The sequence below is a fragment of the Lycium ferocissimum genome, chromosome 3 (assembly GCF_029784015.1).
Source record: "Lycium ferocissimum isolate CSIRO_LF1 chromosome 3, AGI_CSIRO_Lferr_CH_V1, whole genome shotgun sequence".
Classification (NCBI taxonomy): domain Eukaryota; kingdom Viridiplantae; phylum Streptophyta; class Magnoliopsida; order Solanales; family Solanaceae; genus Lycium; species Lycium ferocissimum.
Window position 1 is genome coordinate 15,697,376 of NC_081344.1, and position 21,654 is coordinate 15,719,029.

The 21,654-nt window shown below is 33.8% G+C and overlaps 2 pseudogenes; one reads left to right on the forward strand and one right to left on the reverse strand.

Annotated features, from left to right (window-relative positions):
• Positions 1–2,510: 2,510 nt before the first annotated feature.
• Positions 2,511–4,137, reverse strand: LOC132050978 (uncharacterized; annotated as a pseudogene).
• Positions 4,138–6,391: 2,254 nt separating this feature from the next.
• Positions 6,392–6,533, forward strand: LOC132051271 (U4 spliceosomal RNA; annotated as a pseudogene).
• The last annotated feature ends 15,121 nt before the right edge of the window (positions 6,534–21,654 follow it).

Consider the following 21,654-nt stretch of genomic DNA (forward strand, 5'->3'; position numbering starts at 1 on the left):
AATTGTCTTTAGGCCTATTATATATTCAGGGAGAAGCCCCGTTAAAGCCTGTCATAGATGTGTAATTATTAGTTGTTGCCTCGATGACGATTTCCTTAGAAAGATGAACTTCGCAAGTAGGCAGGAACAGAACATAATCTTTCAGACCTCTCTGACAATTTCTGATGTAAATTTAAATGTTTGCTGGTGAATATGGTGTTTTCCTTATTAAAAAAGATGTTTGCTGGTGAATGAAAGCAGATCTTGTATCTGGTAAAAGTCGATGTGTATATGGAGAAGTCTCAGGTAACTGGTGAGTAATTATGATCTACAACTACAGACCGAAATTTAGAAGAGGCATTTTAAGTATACATTTCTAGAGGTAGGTCATGTATATTTTTTTATTTTAATTTTGTCTTTTGATAATGATCAATGTAACTTTTTAAATTTGTTTGAAGAAACAAGAAATCTTGACTGTAGGCAGTTTACTGTCTTTTGAGAAGGTGGGGACACTGCAAGTTAACTTTCGTCTTTGTCAGGAGTGTTCAAACTTTGTCAGTCTCTGTTGACACTCAATTTAGTTTTTCTGCCTTGTTGAAGTGGTTGTGTTGGGGCTTAATAAGGCCATGCTAGGTGAATGTGGTTGGAGGCCTATTAGGTTCAAGTAACTAATGTTACTGTAGAACTTAGGATTGTTAATAATTTAATATGACTTCAAGTGATGCGAGCACTTCTCGATGCGGCCTTGGGTGTGTTCTTTGTTTTCACACCAACTTGCTTGTTTATTTTTATTTTTCTTACAAGGGGCCTTTTAAAGAAAAGATCTTTTAAAAGTAAAGTTCTACTCTTTGATTTATCCTCGCCATAGTTGATTCATGTAGATACTCCAAATATGCATATATAACGATTATGTTTCCTCTTTCCAGTTTATCATTGCACAAAAATATACAATGGCCAAGTTGATACTTGTTACCATAGATGTTTCTAGTTTATTCACCTCATGAATGTGCCATTTGAGAAGAATAAGATGTGGCAAGTTGCCAGGGGAAGTGGTTAACTCTTTCCTTTTAGTTTGTCTCTTAATTGACTAATTGAATTAGTGAAATGGGCTCTAAAACAAACTTTAGAAGTTCAAGGGGGGTAATGCTTCAGACGGTACTTAGTTGAAGGCTCATTGACTCAGAAGTTTGAGGGCTATGGTGCCCCTAAACTCACTTTTGGTTTCCTAAAGAAATCTTTGGGAGATGGAAATGTCTTTATTATTTCTTCTCATATTTGAAAACCAATAGGGAAGCTGTATTTTCAAAGAAGACTCAAGTTGAGCACTTTCTTCTTTTAACATGGCTTCTATTTCCCCGCAATTGGTCGCCTTCGTCTTTACAAGAAGCGCTTGTATGGTTTAGATGCTTGTAGGGATACGTAAGAGCTTTGCTAAAATATGAATATTTTGTGATCATGGTCGGAACGGCAAGCAATGTATGTATGACTATGTAAGGAGTGGGAGCTATGGATTCATTAATTGTCTAAGGAGTCGGATTTTCTCAAGTTCAACTTCCGTTTGTTTCAACTTCATGCGTTGCTTCTTCTAATTGTTACCTATGGTAGCTAACTTGACCAATTCTTCCGTGCGGACACAAACCATAAGATCATTTCTGTGTATAGGTATGCAAGTGTCTCGCTTGAGGAGTATGTTGGTGATTCGTCATTTGACCTAGGTTGATGTTGACAAAGTCTTCTGGCGATAGACATTGGAAATTGAGCATGATGATTTTTATTAAATTATTAACAATCCTAAGTTGTACAGTAACATTAGTTACTTGAACCTAATAGGCCTCCGACCACATTCACCTAGCATGGCCTTATTAAGCCCCAACACAACCACTTCAACAAGGCAGAAAAACTAAATTGAGTGTCAAGATCGACAAAGTTTGAACACTCGACAAAACGAAAGTTAACTTGCGGTCCCCGCCTTCTCAAAAGGCGTAAACGCCTACGGTCAAGATTTCTTGTTTCTTCAAACAAATTTAAAAAGTTACAACGATCATTATCAAAAGACAAAATTAAAATAAAAAAATATACATGACCTACCTCTAGAAATGTATACTTAAAATGCCTCTTCTAAATTTCGGTCTGTAGTTGTAGATCATAATTACTTACCAGATACCTGAGACTTCTCCATATACACACCGACTTTTACCAGGTACAAGATCTGTTTTCATTCACTAGCAAACGTCTTTTTTAATAAGGAAAACACCATATTCACCAGCAAACATTTAAATTTACATCAGAAATAGTAAGAGAGGTCTGAAAGATTATGTTCCGCTCCTGCCTACTTGCGAAGTTCATCTTTCTAAGGAAATCATCGTCGAGGCAACAACTAATAATTACACCTCTATGACGGGCTTTAACGGGGCTTCTCCCTGAATATATAATAGGCCTAACGACAATTGCAACCTACAAAACAAATATAAAGCAGGATAGGCGAGCACAAAGTACAGAGAACTTAAACACAATATAGAACCAACAAAGGGAATGAGAGGAACGAGTATGAATACTGATGTTGCATTGGAAAAAGCAATAAAGCACATCTATATAATATCCTACAGCGCGTGATTTTCTTTCCCTAATATTAACATTCACCGACCTCCTGAATGTGTAATCTAGCAAGCAAAATATGGGATCACATAATTCATCAAGAGTTGTTCATTACAGAAACATTGCACAACTCATGTACTCACGAGACATACGGAGGACATTGAGCTTAAACACCATTCAGGATTCTAGACGTATAGAAGTAATAGAAAGACTTTCCAACATTAAAGACCACATCTCTTATCCATTTAGTCAGACTTCATTAAACACAAAGCACCTGGTTAAGAGGATTATCCCGAGATTTCTTCCATAGCTTCCAAATCAAGTCCTTGTACTGAGTGTGTCAAACCTGGCTTCTCCTCCTTCAGCCTACGTAGCTCAGCTTCCTCAAAAGCCTACAAGTACCACAACAATCACCAAACGAAAATGTAAGTGTGCTACATTATTAACATATGCTAGTACAAACCGCAAGGGGAATAGCAAGTTGGTCTTTTAAGTAGATAATCTCCAATAACTAAGAGTCGAACTCCTACTTGGAAACTACTATAATCAGCCTCTAGTAAAACAATCATTCAATCAATATCAACAAATAATATGCCTCAATCCTAAACAAATCGGAACCCGTTAGATGAATCCTCTATGATGATTCCGGTATATTCGACATTCGAGCCCATCATATGCAAAACAAGAGGATAGTTTTTCTTTTGGGGGGGATTAGGCACAACATAAACTTCAGTTAGCATTTTGCAGAGTCCTCAACAATCATTAGACCTAAATTCCGCAAATGTATTGAAGAACACCTTAAATGATGCCTTGAGTCTCTACTCAGGATGCTTATCAACAGGCAAATTATCATAAACAACCAATGAAGCAATAGCATCCTCCACAGTACTAGCCACAATTGAATCATCACAATTCGTATTCGTCACAAGCACCAATTTTTCATACTCATCCTCTGCCGCCATACGGCTTTGTCTTCGCTTCTCCTCCTCCGCCTTCTTTACCAACGTCGCTTGCTCCTCCTCCTTCCTCCGCCTTAGCTCCACCTCCGTTACCTGATACACATAGTTCCAGTTAGTAGTTGAATTTTTAGTAGTCGATGCCACGTCAGCAAGAGTTAGTTAGGATTAGTTAGTCCCACGTCAGCAAGAGTTAGTTAGAATTCTCTAATTGCCACCTCTAATTTCAATTCATTGAATTCTCGGTTAGTTACTTAACCCTACGATATTCAATTATCAGTTACCTTGGGTACAGGAATGGATACTCTGTTAGCTTTCTTGTCAGGTTTCTTCATTGACTTTTCGAGTTCTTTTTCTTCCAGCTCAGCAAGCCGACGCGCCTCGGCTTTCTTCGCTGCTGCTTCGGCTCGCTTCTTCGCGTTTCTTTGCGGCGGGTGATTTGGCTCCTTTGGCTTCACGCCAGTATTGTTCTTCTTTTTCTCGTTCTTTGCGTTCTAATTCTGCGGTGCTTTTGTGAGCCCTAGCTGCCTCGGCTTTACTGCTTACTCCCATTTTCTTCGGCATTTTTTTTACCAATTGAGTTAATTCTGATCAATCTCCGTTCGCCGGTAATCGTTTCTATGTGGGCTTTCCAGTATTTGGAATTACCTTTGGGAAGTTATGCGGATGATTTGGGCCAAATATTATTATAATAATTGGGCTTTTGCAAATTTGGTCGTTCGGCCCAAATTAATTACAGCTGCATAGTTAATATATAAAAAATATACATTATTATAATTAATATACACAGAATATACATTTGCATGCTATTATTTTTGTGGGTGGTTATACAGTGTACAAATCTCATTATAATTACATGATTTCTCAGATCTTTCCTATTACTGTCATCTATTTTGTAAAATGAGAAATTTAGGCGAATATATCACAATATAAGAAGTTTACAGTCACTTATTAGTCATGGAAGGTCGTTTGTCATTTATGGTTAAAAAAAAAAAATAGTTACTAATGATATACGATAAAAAAGCATTTTTCGATATTGTTAGAATTAGTTGAAAACACATAGGTGAGGCAATATACAGAATTTAAGAAAGATTAGAAGTGATTTGAACTTGTTTGGAGTTAAAATTTGTCGCTGAAATCGATTTGAAATTTTTTTTGTGTCACATAGATCTCACATGTATACACAGATATACGCAAATACACAAGAGATACAAATGATATTTCTATAATCCTTTTTTAATCTTTGCTGATCTTGTTGACGACAAACTATAATCAGATACATAAGTGCTATATGAAAGATACATATATAGTGATTCCAGCTTCAGATCGATCATACGTAGTATTGGGGAGCCACCATTAGACCATGAATGCAACTTTTTCTATTTAGTAGACTTCAACATTTTTCCTATTTCTAGTTGTTGTTCGTATCTTGTACTGAAATTCAGTAGTGTCGTGTCTTAGTCTCATTTTGGATTGTTAGGGTAGATTCTATTCTCTATACATTTTCGCAGTTTTCATCTATAATAAGGCAGCACTTATGATCCTTGTCATACACATGATCTAGCTTAGAGGGTTGGCCGCCTAATGAGTTGTGATTCATTGGGTGCCCCGTCACAATCTAGGTGCCACACATAAAAGTATAAAGAGACCACAGAGATTTGTGGAGCCTCAAATATTGACTTTGTCGTAGTCATCAAGGAGACCTAATGACAACTCTATACATATTTTTATAGAAATTCACTTGTTCGGAGAACCAATTGCACCAACAGTACCTTTAATATGGAACTTTGAGATGACGAATCCATTTCGGCCAGAAATTATTATTGAACTTACTAGCACAAGCAAGACTTGCTCATCCAGTAAAATTTCTAAACAATTTAACAGGATAAATATATTAAGATAGTGAAAAATCTTGCCATTCTTGCAAACCTTAAAAACAATTACTAAAACGCAGACAAGTTTTACCCTCATCCTCCTCCTCCTTCTCCAGATTGTTTCTTTTAACAATCAAAAATCAAGGCAAACGTTTGGCTTTTACAAGAAATTGGGTTAAAACCGTCGCCATGCTAGATGTTGTCATAACTTAGCATGCACCTTCAAAAAAAAAAAAAGTCACAAAGGAAAGATTTAAAAAGAACAAAGAGATGCGTGAAGCCTCAGAATATTGATTGTGTCATCACTGCCGAGGAGATATGATGACGACTCTATACATGCTTTAAAGAAATTCACATGTGCCAAGAACCGAAACTACCACCACTTGAAACATTGCGTTTGAGGAAACATTTTTTTTTTTTTGAGGAACTAATTTAACTGAATTAACACATTCAAGACTTTTAAATCCGTCAAAACTTATAAAAAATTTCAAGATAAGTAGAGTGAAGATAGTATCAATTCTTGTTAATCCAGCGAAACTTGTGAGCAATTAAACAATACATACAAATTTCGCCGATTCGGTAAAAGTACTTATGAATAATTTAACAAGATAGTGTTTGATATAGCTTCAAGATGCTAAGGAAATACTTCGAAACTATTGACGCCAACCTATGCATATGACATACCTTGCTTGGGACAATGAGCGGCTAGTGGGTATCCAGGCAGATGATCTTTTAGTTGTTGAACATTGATGTTAATCAAAAACTTGAAGACAAAGAATAGAAATGCTGGCAATTGCTTAAGAAACTAGAAAAGGATAATAATATATGTCGTAGTACGTACTTAATTTCCTTTGCAACTAGCTAAATCTCCATTTAGCAAGTGATTTGGATTTTAAAACTGCTCATTATTTGTCCCATATCGGCATTGTATAAGAAAGTGGCTGGAGTGAAGGCTATATAAGCCAAGGCCAATAGCCAATACAAAGTATCTTTGCGCTTGGGGCAATGACGCAGCTAGTGAGGTACTAACCGAGGCGCGTCAATTGCTGGTTGAAAACTATTTCCAAACCCCCTCTTCGGCCTTGGTTCTGCCTTGGCCGTCGAGAATTTCTGGAAGGGCTCCCTTGCCAAGGGTAAAGCCCTACAATTCTTAGTTCAATATTTGTGATGATTTTACTTTTTGTCTTGAAGTAGCAAACTTTTAATGTTTTTTAAGCCGGGCAAATGAGTTTGAGTTTTATATAAAGAATTGTACAAAATGTAAAGAACCAAAAATTGCTCTAATGTATAGTAATTGCTCTTATAATATTGAACCATGGAAATGCAAGTATTTGCACCTGAATTGATATTATATGGGAACTTTGGTATGATGTATGATCCCAAAAATAGCTTAAAAGGCATTTCGTTATAGTGTAAAGTACCATTTCGGGAAAAAGGGGCGCTTTAAACTTCTACTAAAATATTGTGTAAGTAGTTTGGGTTATAAATGAAGTTACTGGAAGCGAAAGAATGAAGAGGCGTAACAGGTAGTATAAGATACTCAATTCCCACAATAATCTCTCTGCTCCATTCCTCTATTTTCATTTATTGGGTTGACATATTTATTTAGAAAAATCTCCTTATATAGATCTATGACTAAAGGACATAAACAAATATAGATATGGATTCCAAACGTGCCATAAACTCGCTCACCAACTTCTACACTTTATTATGAACGGCTCATTTATTTAAAATTTATGGACACTTAAGGTAATTCAAGAGTTTTGAATAACAGTGATCCACTAGTTTTATCCTAGAACCTCCTTTGGCTCAAGCTAGAATATCCATTACAAGACTTCTTTTTAAGATGGATTAATTGCAGGGTTTGCCTTTCAAATGGGCTGGTCTTTAACTTTTGTACTTCAAAATCGAACTTATGCCTAACGAGGCATAAGCTCTTTAAGGACGCTGGCATAACTTGTAGATATTATAATGCGTAATTTATGCACCTCTAGACATAAGTTCGATTTTGAAGGACAAAATTAAAGACCAGCCCATTCGAAGGGAAAAAAAAATTAAAGACCAGCACGAAATAGGAACAAAAGTGCAAATAACTCCCTTAAAATGTTCAACCCGACCCAAATTTAAATGGGCCGGTGGCTGGGCCAGCCCACTATCTTAAAAATATTTGTCATAATTTAAAAAACTAAAAATATAACTTCTAATGTAAAACCATTATTATTTAGAAAGACAATATTACATAATGTTATTACAAGTCTCAAGTTAAATTATCCCAATAATAAAAAAATAGAAACGAGGGCCAGAGAGGAAAGAGCGGCTCTTTCTTTTTGGGGTTAGGAAATTAGAATTCTGTTATATGCTTGTTTTTATTCAACATAACTTTGTGTTTAAATTTTAACTCTTCAATCTTTAGGCTTTGTAATATGATGGGCTAAGTAGATTTTGAGTTTGAGCTCTTCTTCTTGTTATTTTAGTTCCAACTTCCTTATAGACAGGTGAGCTTATTTGGGCCGAACTATCAATTCTTAAATGGGCTCCAAACATATTAGTTAGCCTAGCCCCACTAAACATTTTACCATTTTTTTGCGCGGATTGCCCTTCTTTTGGGGTGGTCTTTAAATTTTGTCCCTCATATTTGTGGTCTTTAAATTATGCCCCTTATATTGCTGATCTTTAATTTTTGCCCTTCGCGTTGCAACCCTAAGCGTTCACGCAGAAATCATGAGGTTTTGGGTTCGAACCCCTGCCCAAGCATAAATTAAAAAAAAAAATTGCAAGGTAAGGTTTGGGTCGCGTGTATCTGCCGGACCGGCACTTGTTAGAATTACTAAAGTTATGTCGGACCGACATCTCTGCCTTTATGGTCGGACTTGGCATAAGTATGCAAACCGAGATAACTTTGCAATTCTCCTTAAGCGCATGTCGGGTCGACATACTCGTGGCAAAACTTTTAATGGGCGGCTTTAAGAAAGTGTAATCTAAAAAAGTCTTTTCTAATATGCCTTATGGAGCGGACTTTTGGTTAAGGCACAACTACAAAAAGTATGCCCCATAAGGCGGAACTTTTCCTCTTACGCATAACTAAAAATTTGCCTTATAAGACAAAGTCTATATCTTAAGGAAAAGTTATGCGCCTCGGCATACTTTTTAGTTTTTTAACTAAAAGTCCGCCCCATAAGGCATATCCGTAAAAGACTTTTAGTTAAGGCTTAACTAAAAGTTTGCCCATTAAAAGTTTGCCCATAAAAAAGACTGGGAATTACCAAAGTTATAGTGGGACCCGCATACTTATGCCAAGTCCGCCCATAAGGCATAAGTATGTCGGGTCCAAAAGATAACTTTGGTAATTCCTTAATGTATGTACGCTTAATGGCATAGCGAAATTTAAACTCTGTCGCCTTGCGAATTTTTTTAAAATTTTTAATCGAGCGGGGTTCGAACCCGGAACCTATGGGTTTTAGCCGAAGGGCAAAATTTAAAGATTTCAAATATAAGGGCAAAATTTAAAGACCACCCAAAAGAAGAATTGCCCACATTTTTTTGTACGGATTGTCCTTCAAAGGAAGAGTATGAAACTCTGCCTTACGAATAGAGTTACGAATCCAAACTCTATCTTACGATTTTTTTTAATTTTTTACTGAGCAGATGTTCAAACCTAAAATCAAGAAATTTTTAACGAAGGACAAAAATTAAGGACTAGTGCCTTTGAAGGACAATCGTGCATATAACCCCCTACTAAATCACAAGCTTGGTTGGGCATGTCCAATAGGTCAAGCCTGTATTAACGGCTCTAGATAAGTCTACAAAAGTAACAACGAGGATAATTGACAAGGGCATGAATGAGTACAAAAGTATAACAGAGGATTAAATTGAAGTATTTAGGTTGGATCCTTCTTTTGGGGTAACTAACTTATTTATGAAAAATCAATATAAATGATTATATGGGGTAACTAATTTAGTAGTTTAAGTTTTCTGTAGTAAACTTCTTTATTTACTTTCGACATTTGGCATCCGCTGTTAGTATCCTCCAATAAATGGAACATGAAAATAAAATTATTTTTCCTCATTCACCAAATAAACATTAAACAGAAAATCATTCTGAAAGTTTGTTCTTCTTTCCCACTAGGAGACATTTTGTTTCATTCTGTGTAATGGTCCTAATGAAAGACTATATTTTCCAAAAAGGAAAAGAAAAAGAGACGGCCCAGCGATATTGATTAAAGCAATCACCATCACACTTGTTTACTTTATTTTATTTTTTTATTTTATTTTTTTAAATGTTTTCAAATCAACGTGTTGTTTAGTTAGCTTAATTTATAACTTGGAAAAATTGATAAACAAATATCTCAAGAATATCTTTAGTCCACATCATGTATCATCGTTCTTGGTCTTATCTCCTTGTCTTTCTTGTCTCAATATTGTTCAAAAGACTTTTTACTTTCACTCAGTGGTTTATTTCCTTACTGTACTCCTCGTCATAATATTTTCTTGCTCTAGGGATTTAACATATTCTTTAAGAAGGGAAGTGTACATATTACGTACGTCTTAATATTATTATTAACTATTTTATTTTAATAAGCAACAGTACTTTTGATTTCGTGTGAACTAAAAGTGACTACTGACTACTAATTACCTGCTTTGAGAAAATAAAGAGAAAAAACTTCAGCACAAAGATGTATACTTCAGTATTAATATGTCAAATGTCAAAACATCCACATTCCACATGCTGTTGTTTCTTCTTTTTCTTCCTTTTATTTGTTTCCTTCTAATTCGTGAACACTCAGGTGGACCTCTTACGTTTTTTGGATTTCTTTTCATTTTTGTGACGATAAATGTGTGCAGTGTGCGTATCAAACTTAAGATTTTGCGTTGACCTCTTCATTTTAAATTTTTATGAACGTAACTTAGATTTCTACTTATCACGCTGAGATTTTGTGTTGACCTTTTATTTAATTTTTTCTCAATTTTAAAACACAACGTTTAAAATTTCTATTTACATGCAGTCATCATAGTATTGAATTAAATTAATGAAAGTATGTAAATGCAAATAGTACTTCTCTAGAGAGTCGGCTCCGTCCAATATCAATGAAAAAAACTTGTCCAGGTTTTGTGATTTATACTCAAATAATCAAATTCATTTTTCTTGGTATAGTTTAATGTTCATGTCTCGTGGCCAGTGGGGATAACATATTAACATGCACTAGTAATGGCTGTACGTTGTTGGCTTGTTGCCATATATTTTCATTCTAGCATGCTACATCTTTTAATTATTTGGACTACTCATTTTCTTACATTATCAGTAAGATAATACTGGAATTTTACATATATATTCAAGGGCGGTCCTATGTGGTTTCAAGTGGGTTCATATGAACCCACTTCGTTGAAAAATAAAACTTTATATACATGTATATTTAATCTGTTTTTAAAAAATATATATGTATATGCAGTGTTATTTATATATTTCTTATATATTGAACCCAATTGATAAAAATCCTAGGTCCGCCACTGTATATATTGTCGTTTTATAACAATTATAGTATATGTTCTCTTTGGTTTTTCTTTTTCTCTATGGATCAAGAAAAGTTGAGTTCATAGATGAGATTACATCTTCTTAAGCGATAAAATGGATCAAGAAATAAGTCAAGTTAGATTTTGATCACAACACTAAAAAGAGGGTATATAATACATCGAGAGTGGGAAATTTTGTGTCTAGTAGGTATTTGTACAATCAATAAATGCTTGACGATTGCATTTTGCATATATTCTTTTATAAATAACCATGGGTAGATCGTGTATGTGTGTGTGTATATATATATATATATATATATATATATATATATATATATCCATTCTCACTTAGATGTGTGATGCTCCTTTTAAGAAAGTTAAAATTAGCTTGGTTTTGTGAAACGAATAAGTGCGAGTTGGCCTATGATGAAATCTATTATAAAGAATAAAAAAAAAAAAAAATATAAGTGCGAGTAATTTTCGCCCCTAGGAGTTTAAGCTACAGAGAAACGGAATATCTTTAAATGATGGGACCCCATGAAGAATATTCAATACAATTAAAAGAGACATGTACAATGAAGCTAAATTCATTTACAAACTTTTCTTTTTTCATAAGTTGATTCGTTTTCAAAAAAAGTTACTCCTATTCTGCTTTTCCGAAGGGGCAACACATATGAAACCAAATATGAGGAGGAAGTACTCAACTAGTTACCACGATACAAGCTGGCTACAACGTTAGTTACTTATGAAAAGATTTGTCTTTGTATAAGAGCAAGATAATATTAATGTGTGAACCTATATGCTTTTGAGTTGGTTCTGTCTATAGCAATCACGGTCCTCTATATTTATCCACCAATATGGTAAGAGTTTATGGTGGTCCTAAATTTTATCGATAACTGACATTATTTCTCATAAAGCAGCACATCTTATTCTGATAGGAGCTGCATTATTATATGTGCTTTGATGTGTAAGTAGAGATAAATTCAAGATTATAAATCAATGGATATGAATGTCATAGTACTGACTAATTTCTTATCATGATAACATATGTCAATTTACAACCGCATATTAGAAGGCAGTGAAAGTGTTTGCACTCGCTGACATTTATGATTTACCCTCGCATTTTGTATTTGTTACAGACCTTGCAAATACATAAAACAATGAATGGACCAAAGCCTCTTCAAAAGTTGGGGAAAAAATGCCTAATGAAAATAAGGAGGCCTGCAGAACTACAAACCAAGAATAAGAAGGAACTTCACTTCTTGAAGGCAAATTAAAGATAAAATAAAGAGATCTAGAACCAGGGGAGGAGCGAGAAGATTAGCAACGGGTGATGTCAAACTCAGTAACTTTAGTTCAAACGATGTATTTATAACACTAAATATGTACAAAATTAAATTGAGAGCTCAATTATTAACACCTAATATCACTATACTAATTGTTGGAAATAGCTATTTGGTCGAGTCCACCTATAAGAGATGTTAACTAGCCTATGAACCCATAATTTGTTCTCATCCTAAATCCTACGTCTGTACACATATAAACACACCACTATGAGGTGTTGGCAAAATAGATTTTTTCATATTAATATAACAGCTAGATTTACAAAGAGAAAATTCTCTACATCTTTCAAGAGAGGACTTTTAGGCTGTGGAAACAAGAAACACCAATGGCTAGGCTTAGCGGGGCTTAAAGTGGCTTGGCGTGGCTAGGCTTATCGGAGCTTAAAATGGCTTAGCAGGGCTTAGCGAAGCTTGGAGTGGCTAGGCTTAGATGGGCTTAGCAGTGCTTAGGGGTGCTTAAAATGGCTTGGCGGGGCTTGGAGTGGCTAGGCTTAGCGCAGCTTAGCAACACGGGGCTTGCTTGGAGTGGCTAGGCTTAGCACAGCTTAGCAGCGGGGCTTAAAGTGGGTTGGCGTGGCTAGGCTTAGTGCAGCTTAAAAGCGCGGGGCTTAAAGTGACTTGGCGTGGCTAGCCTTTGCGGAGCTTAGCAAAGAGTAGAGCTTGGCTTCATGTTAGTGTAATTTATACTAAATTAAAAATCAACATTACATAAAAGTTGATCTCTTTCAATCAATAGGTGTCATGAATGATAGTTAGATTACCTATCTTGTGAGCACTAGATTAGACCATTTCTAAACATTCCTTCTAATTGATTGATTGTACTCTCATATATAGCTAACAGTTCTGAACCCAATAAAAATGTAAAACAAAGCAGCAATATGGAAATGGCTCAGTAAAAGTATATCGATTTGTTCATAAAATGATGTTTCACTATTTTGAATGATATTGTTGAACCTTTATTGAGTCTTTTTAATTAATAATGTAAGGATTCTCGAATTTCTGAACAGCCGGTACGGTAAAGTTATGATTGCTGCAGATTCGATTTCGCTAAGAAAAATCTGTAAGTCTCCTAACTATTTAGTAATTTTGGCTAAATACAACGCTACATTTAGAACTCATTGTAAAGTTTAATTTCTGACTCTGTTGAGACCCCGTGAAGTAGGGCCCCTTAACAACGAAGACTAGTAGCAGGCACTACAAGAAAGTATAGAAATGACAATAAAAAATTTAATATTTGGCAAAACTTAGTTTTATTGTTGGCAAATGAACTTTTTTGTTGCCAAAGAATTTAATTATGTTGCCATAATATTGATTATTGTTGTTGCAAAAGTTGGGAAAAGTTTTTTTTTTTTGTTGCAACAACAAAAAAAAAAATTGTTATTTTTTTCAGTGTTCACTACTCCCCCACATGTTTGGAGAGTGGATAGACTTAAAAACAATCCTTTGGTCTATTAAACGGGGAAAAGTCTATGCAATAATTTTTTTGTTGCCCAAAAATACTTTCCCCTTATTCCCCCAATAATAGGTTTGAAGTTTGAGGGAATAAAAAAAAATTATTTAGTCGCCAAATATATTTTTTATTGTGAGGATAATTTCCGTGAGACAGTCACTGCTCCCCACATGTTTGGAGAGTGGATAGACCTAAAAACAATCCTTTGGTCTATAATAAACGAAATGCATTATGTAACTTTGTTGTCATTCATCAATATGTTTTTACCACAAAAAAAAAAAAAAAAAAAAAACGTGTCTTTTTACCTAGTAAACTTTCAATATTAGGAAAGACATTTGACAAATTGACAACGACCCTCTGTCCTCCACCTCCGTCACTTTGTCAAAATTAAATTTCCTAACGATCCGCTTTGTTGTACTTGTACCCTACATTTAAAAATCATTTCACTCTCTGGTATATCACAAAACTTGTTCCAACATAAATTTGAGTCATTAATATTTTTGACGATTAACGCGGTTTCTTTAATTCTACCATGCATGTATACATTGGAGATTTATATTAGATAGTATTTTTTTTTCATTTTATTATATTTGCTTCATCATCTACAAACTTCTATAGTTTTCAACAGTATGAAATTAGAGAAAGAAAAATGAAAAAATATATATGTTGCCTCTCACGTTGAAACAACTAGGACCACTTATTTACTAGTAAATGGTCCTACTTGTTTTGTTGTTGTTAAATGATTAAACTAGACGATGTTATTTTTCACAGCACACACATATTTGTCGGTGCTTTGCGTTAACTATACAGTACGTTAATAGTAAATAGGTAATATTGTGGTGTTAGAAAAATAGGTAAATATAAACGAAGAAGATAATGGCTTTGAGGTGTGGATAAATCGATTTTCCTTAAAGAGATATTGTCCATATACACATTGGGAAAAAATACAAGCAATTTCTTTCAGGATACAACAAAGCCTGAATTATACATGCAGATTTTTTTATGTGTTACGTCAAGAGTGTCCTTCTATTTACAGAGTTTGGGAGATGACTTTTCAAATGGTCATGTCCTTTCATGAATAGATGTGTCTATTCAATTTAAGACCTCTTATATTATAAACTATCTAACAATCCCCCACTAGTTTGTAATATTTCTTATAATATTATGTATACTGGAGAGTATCTTATAATAGATTTGAACTTTCCGTTAGTGTAAATACTTTAAAAGTTCTGACGAAGTTATTGGTATCATTAAAGATTTGAACCACAACTTCATATGCCAAACCGAAAATATCACACACATAATATTATTTAGTAGCTTAGAAAACCCCGTATTTTGCTTTAGCATGTTTATGGCCATGTGCTCATCCTGATTCCATGAATACTTACAAGACCAATCCTCTAAGTCTTGCGTGAAGCGGCACCACTTCGATATTCATATAGGTGAAATTTAGCTACTATGTCCCTGTTACTGCAGACATTTACTAATTTCACTAAGAATAAATTCAACCTCTTCTCGTAACAGTTTGCACCATGGAGTTTGTCGCTATGCCCCTGTTGTTTCAGACATTTAACAATTCTTTAACTCCTCATATAACAGTATGCAGTACATTGGATTCAAGGCTCAAAACGAGGAGACTTGTGCTTTAGCAACACAAGTGACTTGTTATTACCCGTTGAACTTGTATTGTTAGAGTGTATACTAACTCAAAGTTGGGTTCCCATCACTTATGTTATAATTTAAGGATTTTAGCCTTATTCCTTGACAATTTATTTGTACTGCATTTCTTCTTTATAAATCTTGCAAGATCAACATAAATTATTTTCATGACAACCTGAAAAGAAATCTTTTACATAGGCATGCCGGGGACATGTATGCCTAAACTTTTCATTGCATATCCAATTATTGGCTACTCTTAACGTAGCTTCATTACATAAAATTACATAAGAGAATGATTGCACCAGTTGTTGCCACAACTCTTAATAACAAATGCGTTTCCTAATCACTTCTCTTCTTTCTAGCAAATGTACATGCTCAATATTTCATATATTGTGGAACAAAAGTTTGGCTTCACGCACAAAATGTACCTCCATTCAAGGTACAAATCCATCTTAAAGTGGACTTTTTCTTCTTATCATTTGATCAAATGATTCTTAAATTTATAGACCAAAAGAGGCCTCTGTTCATGAACATCATATCTCTATATACAAAGAGTTGTCTAACATACACATATTTTCATAAGAAATCACAACTGTTTAAGCGACACTATTTCATGAAAGAACATAACATCTATAGGAAGGTTCATAACCTAACCATCAAATTGGTAGTTCCATCAACTAATCATCACCATAATTGTGAAGTTGTAAATTCACTAACTACCATATTTTGTGGGAGTTGAAAAAATAATTTTCTATCTTAAACTTCTTTAAATAATATTGGCTAACAATCATAAGCCAAGCACCCCCACACTTTAAACATTTTAAGTGTCCTTTCCAAACAATACTAAATACTTGAAATTTTACTATGAAAGTCATAACCTCTCAAGTGACATATTTACACAAGAGAACATAACATTTCAAGTAACACCCTTTCATAAAAGAATATTTTTTTTTTCTGAAAAAACATATGTCCAACCATATTCAAATTTTCAAATTAGTTGTTTGATCCACTAGTCGACACCAAAACTGACCAAATTATGAATTCATTCACTGCCATATGTCAATATCCACCAAGGATTTTGTGGGAGTTGAAGAACTATCTCAAGTTTCTTCAAAATTGTAACAGACACTAAGTCCAATATTGACTTTTAATCATAAGTCAAACACCCCCACATTTTAAATATTTCAAATGACATATTCTAGGCAATTTTGTTGTCAATGGTAATGCACAAAGTATCAATATTTTGTCCTAAGACATCAAATTCACATAAAATGTCTTTTAATTACCCTTTTCACAACCCAAATGAAAGAGAATTACTTCTTAAATCATTTTGGTGCCAATTTCAACGTTGTAAACTCATTTTTTTATAATGAGAAGACGTTACTGTTACAAAAACGTTTCAACCATTAGTATACCCAAAATGATCTACAAATAAAGTACCTTTTCTCTATATTTTAAATTATTCTAACAACTTTCAAGTATAAATATTATCCATCAAAATAAAGGAATTCATATATATCATCCAATAACTTGAAAGTAAAATTCATATGATCTTTATGCAACATAGTTATGTCATGATAATATTCTTTGTGCAGAATAACAACTTTATAATAAGCATATCAAATATGTTTTTCTTAAACTTACTTAGAATGCATTTCATGATCATCACGAGTGGGTCATCTACCCTAATATTTGTGAAAATAAAGTTCACAAAAATCATAAAGGGTAGAAATTCATAAAATAATAAGAGAAGTTAAGAAGGCAGAACCCGATATTCGCCGCTTTCTTCCTGATTTATTGCTTTAATGGATCATCTTTGTCATATGAATGACCTTTAAATTCTCTTTGGCTGTTTCACTATAGTGTTTATTGCCCCAGTGCAAAAAAGAACTTTCACGATCCCACAACCAAAACCATTCTGTGTGAGAATTTGTTGTCCTTCAGAATTTCGTTCGGAATTACTTATGGCGAAGAATAAATCTTATTAACCCACTGATCCGCAAACTCTAAGTGCAAGCCATCAATATTCTAGGCCATTGACTCATTATCCACCTGTATCATTCTGTTAATTGACTAATCAATGGTGATGATAAAATTTCCATCATGTTACTTTTCTTTCTCATGCCTTTTTTTTTTTTGTGACTTCATTTTCTCAAAGAAAGACAACGTACTACATTCTCAAATGCATCATGCACATGCCACATATTGTTTCGTTCCGTTTCCAGTGAGGGACGTATGATCACCCTAATGAATTGTAAGAAATTTGTCCGGCCTTAATTTCCAGTAACAGCAAAATACAGTGAGCCGCTGCTTCAAGTAAATGCTTTGAATTCATTGGTTTGATTACACAGTGTCTTTTTCGTAATACAATATCTCTTTAAGATTGTTAGAAAAATAGGTAAATATAAACGAAGAAGATAATGGCTTTGAAGCATGGATAAATCGACTTTCTTTAAAGAGATATTGCCCGTATATACATTGGGGAAAAATATAAGCAATTCCCTTCAGGATACAACAAAGCTTAAATTATACATGCAGATTTTTTTTATGTGCTACTTCAAGAGTATCCTTCTATTTATGGAGTTTGGGAGATGACTTTTCAAATAATCATGCATTTTCAATAATAAATGTGTCTATGCAATTTAAGACCTCTTATATTAGAAACTATCTAACATGTGGCCATATTGTCGAGTATTTGACAGCCAGCTCATTCTGTACAACAAGACTTGATAGACAGCCATCCAATACCAGCAGCCTAGATCTCTCCTTCTTGTGAGTTGCTGCCCATATTTTGAAAATTTTCCATCGAGGGTGTATAGTGAGATTTATTCTCCTTAATCGGAGATTTCGATTAAGTCATAAGCATAGAGAAATTTCTCATAAAAAATATTTCTCCTTTTTATGAATTCTATATAAGGTGAATCTGAATTAACTGGTCAGATCAGTAAGTATTAAATACTAAATAATCATATTGTTGGAAAGTGTTATTGAGTCGATCCATCCATAAGGGGTGTTAATTAGTGCATTCGTTCATTAACTTTTCTTCCTCCTAAACTTTACCTATAATGTTTAAATACACGTGTAAGAAAATAGATGATCCAACTTTGCATCCTAAAGGATATCTAGGTTATGGGACAAAGGGAGTTCATCCAGCTTTGTGAGAATTCCGACGACCGGTGACACGAGTCGTGAATGCTGCAAATCCGCCTCCGCTATGGAAAAACCTACAAGTCTACTAACTAGCATTATACCGATTCATATAGTACATATAATAACAAATAAATTTAATCATTGACCTACACTCTAGAGATGCCTTACATGGTGGTAATATTAATACAAGAATCTAGTACCACACATGGAACGAGGAAGGACACAAAGATAATATTCTTTTAAGGATACAAGGATTAAAAGAATATACAATAATGAATAATTTACTGGTGGTATTTTAGGGAGGAGTGAACCAGGGAAAGCTCAGACAGGACATATTCCCTAGAATATTCCAGTCACCGGCAACCAATCGCCGCTTACGCCCCTAGTATTGCATAATTTCATTTTTTTAATTATAAAAAACCATTAATTCTCGATAACCGTTAATTTTTCCTAACAGCTCCATTTCTTAAATAATTTTTTGTTTATCCGTACCATAACCACAAGTCCACGGCCATAAACATGGCCTTGTTGTTTGCTAAGGGTGACCTTTGGGGTATTACGAAAGGCCATTTTTGCCACGTATTTGCCACCTCATCTAGATATCTGCTTATCTATCTTTTAATTTGAACGTAAATTAGCCCTAACCTCATCATCTAATCTCGTATTATCTCCTGACGATTTGGTAGATCAGGTCTAATATGTGATTAAGCAAAGCCTTGTCGAAATTCCACTTTTTCAATTTAAATTCTGTTTGATCATTTTTAGTTCACAGGTCTATTTATTTTTCAACTGATCATTTCAAATATTACTTTAATTCGTGATTAAGACTTTGTTGCTACGTGAAATAAGACGATGGCTGATGTAGTTAAGATTTTTTTTTTTTTTAATATTACTTTAGATGTCTTTATTTACTCGCAATATAATAATGTTAACCAAAAAGGTAAACAACACTAAATCAATAAATTCATTTCCCACGAATAGTCAGTCATTTTTCAGATCCTATAACTAAAAAATAGTTATTGTCATAAAATTTTAAGTTTCACAAATAAAATTTCAAAATATTATAATGAAGTTTCACCTATGAAATTTAAAACTCCATAACAATGATTAGTTCTCAAATATAGAGCCCAAAAATGGGCAGTGGGCACTTTCCACGTCAATAACACCATTCCACCTCCTCCTCGTTCTCCTTCTTCTTCTTTTTTTTTTTTTTTTTTACTATTAATTTGTTTTGTATTCCATTACAAAAATAATAATTAAATCATTTAATAAATGATTTTTATTTTTACACTTAAAAAGGCTAAAAATGAGGCAGAAGAAATTTTTAGAAAATCGTTTTAGTCAATTCAAAAGTAAAAAGCTTAGTATTAATTAAACAATGTTCTCCTTTGAAAGCGGAGGCTGAATGATTCACTAATTTTGGTGAACAACCGGTCATGAGAAGCATTAGCCCATGTGATGAAAAAGGACATCAAATAAAGTAATGGTGCATCATGCAACATCTCTCTTTCCCTAAGATTGAGATTGTTATAATGAGCTATTTAAATTTTTCAAACACCACAAAAAGAAGGTTCATACTTAAAATAAGAAACAATCTTTAAGTTTTGTCCATGATTTTTGGTTTAAAAAAAAAATTTAATACCTCGAAAGTCATTTTTGTAAATCACCCGATTTAGTTTCATTTGTCATGCGTATTGCAAGTTTGACCTAACTCGGTCAACCTTATTAACCTTGTAGCCATGCCACGTGAAAAGCAGTCTTCGTTGCAGTCCCATTGACAATCAATTACTACCTAATTCCTTTTTCTATAGTATATATATTGTTTTCTAAATTCCCATGAATCAGGACTGCAGAAAAATATTTGAATATAATTGATCCAAGACGAAAGGGAAGGGAATACACGTGATTCTGGCCGTTATGGCAATCATTTTCACAGTTTTGTCTATACCTTAAATACCTACACAAGTGTCAATTTTTAGTTAAAAAACAAAGAGCCATGTTTATACAACCACTTTTATTTTAGGCAAGATCTTAATTCTTGATTAAGAATCATTAGTTTCCTGGAAAAAGTAAAAATTATACCTCACAGCCTATATTTTATTCTTAACAAATAAATTGTCCTGCTAAACAACTATAATTAGTAGCAGGAATAGTAATTTTGAGGAGGAAATGATCTCCGGTGTTATTTGATATTGACCTCATATAAAAAGATTCTATAACTAAAATAACATTTGTAACGGATTATAAATCGGAATCTCCCACCAATTGAGTATATATTCCTGCAATTTTGCTTTGATGCACCTTCCCTGTGCCTTGTTTAATTTAGATCTTTAATTCCTAAAATTCTTCACTGTTTTCTTTCTTTATTGGGAATATCAGCAAGTTGTCATGGGGGAAAAAGTGTCAGCGCACTCCAACAAGAAAAGAACTTTAGCAACATGTTCACGAATAATTTAATTACAGAATATTTTAAAAAATGGTTTATACTTGTATTTGTCAATGTAAGAAATTGTTACATTAACAAGTCACCAAAAGAAAGAAGAAATTATGAGTTGATTATAAATGTCTAGTACTACGTAGTACGTACCAACTACTTGATTCTCCTTTTTTTTTCTTTGGGTTAAAATATCACAAGTGTGATAGAATATGTCAATTAGTCTAAGAGATCTAGGTTACAATTCTGTCAACTTAACAGGTCCATCTCATCCCTTGAAAACGAAATGCTAAAAGCCAAAGGGTCAATGGTTTTTGGTTCCACTTGGGAATAATTTGCAAGACACGAATCGTGTTTGGGGGAGTAAAATAAAACTAATTTCCCATGAAGTTTTTGGTAGCTTAAATTAATGTTACTACTTGGGCTATTTTAATTGTGACTTTCACGTTTTGGTTCAAGTGTCTTTGCATACCTAATCGAACTAGCAAACCATGTTTGTACAACCACTTTTTGATTTTAGTCAATTTAATTCCTTTATACGATTGAGAATCATTAGTTTCCTATTTTTTTTTCTTTTCGTCTTATTTTTCCCCTTAATTTCTCAATTGTTGTTAAAATTTATCTTATTTTAGTTATGTCTATATTAAGTTATTCTATAACAAATAATCACAAGATTCAAATGATATTTTATTATATTATACACATT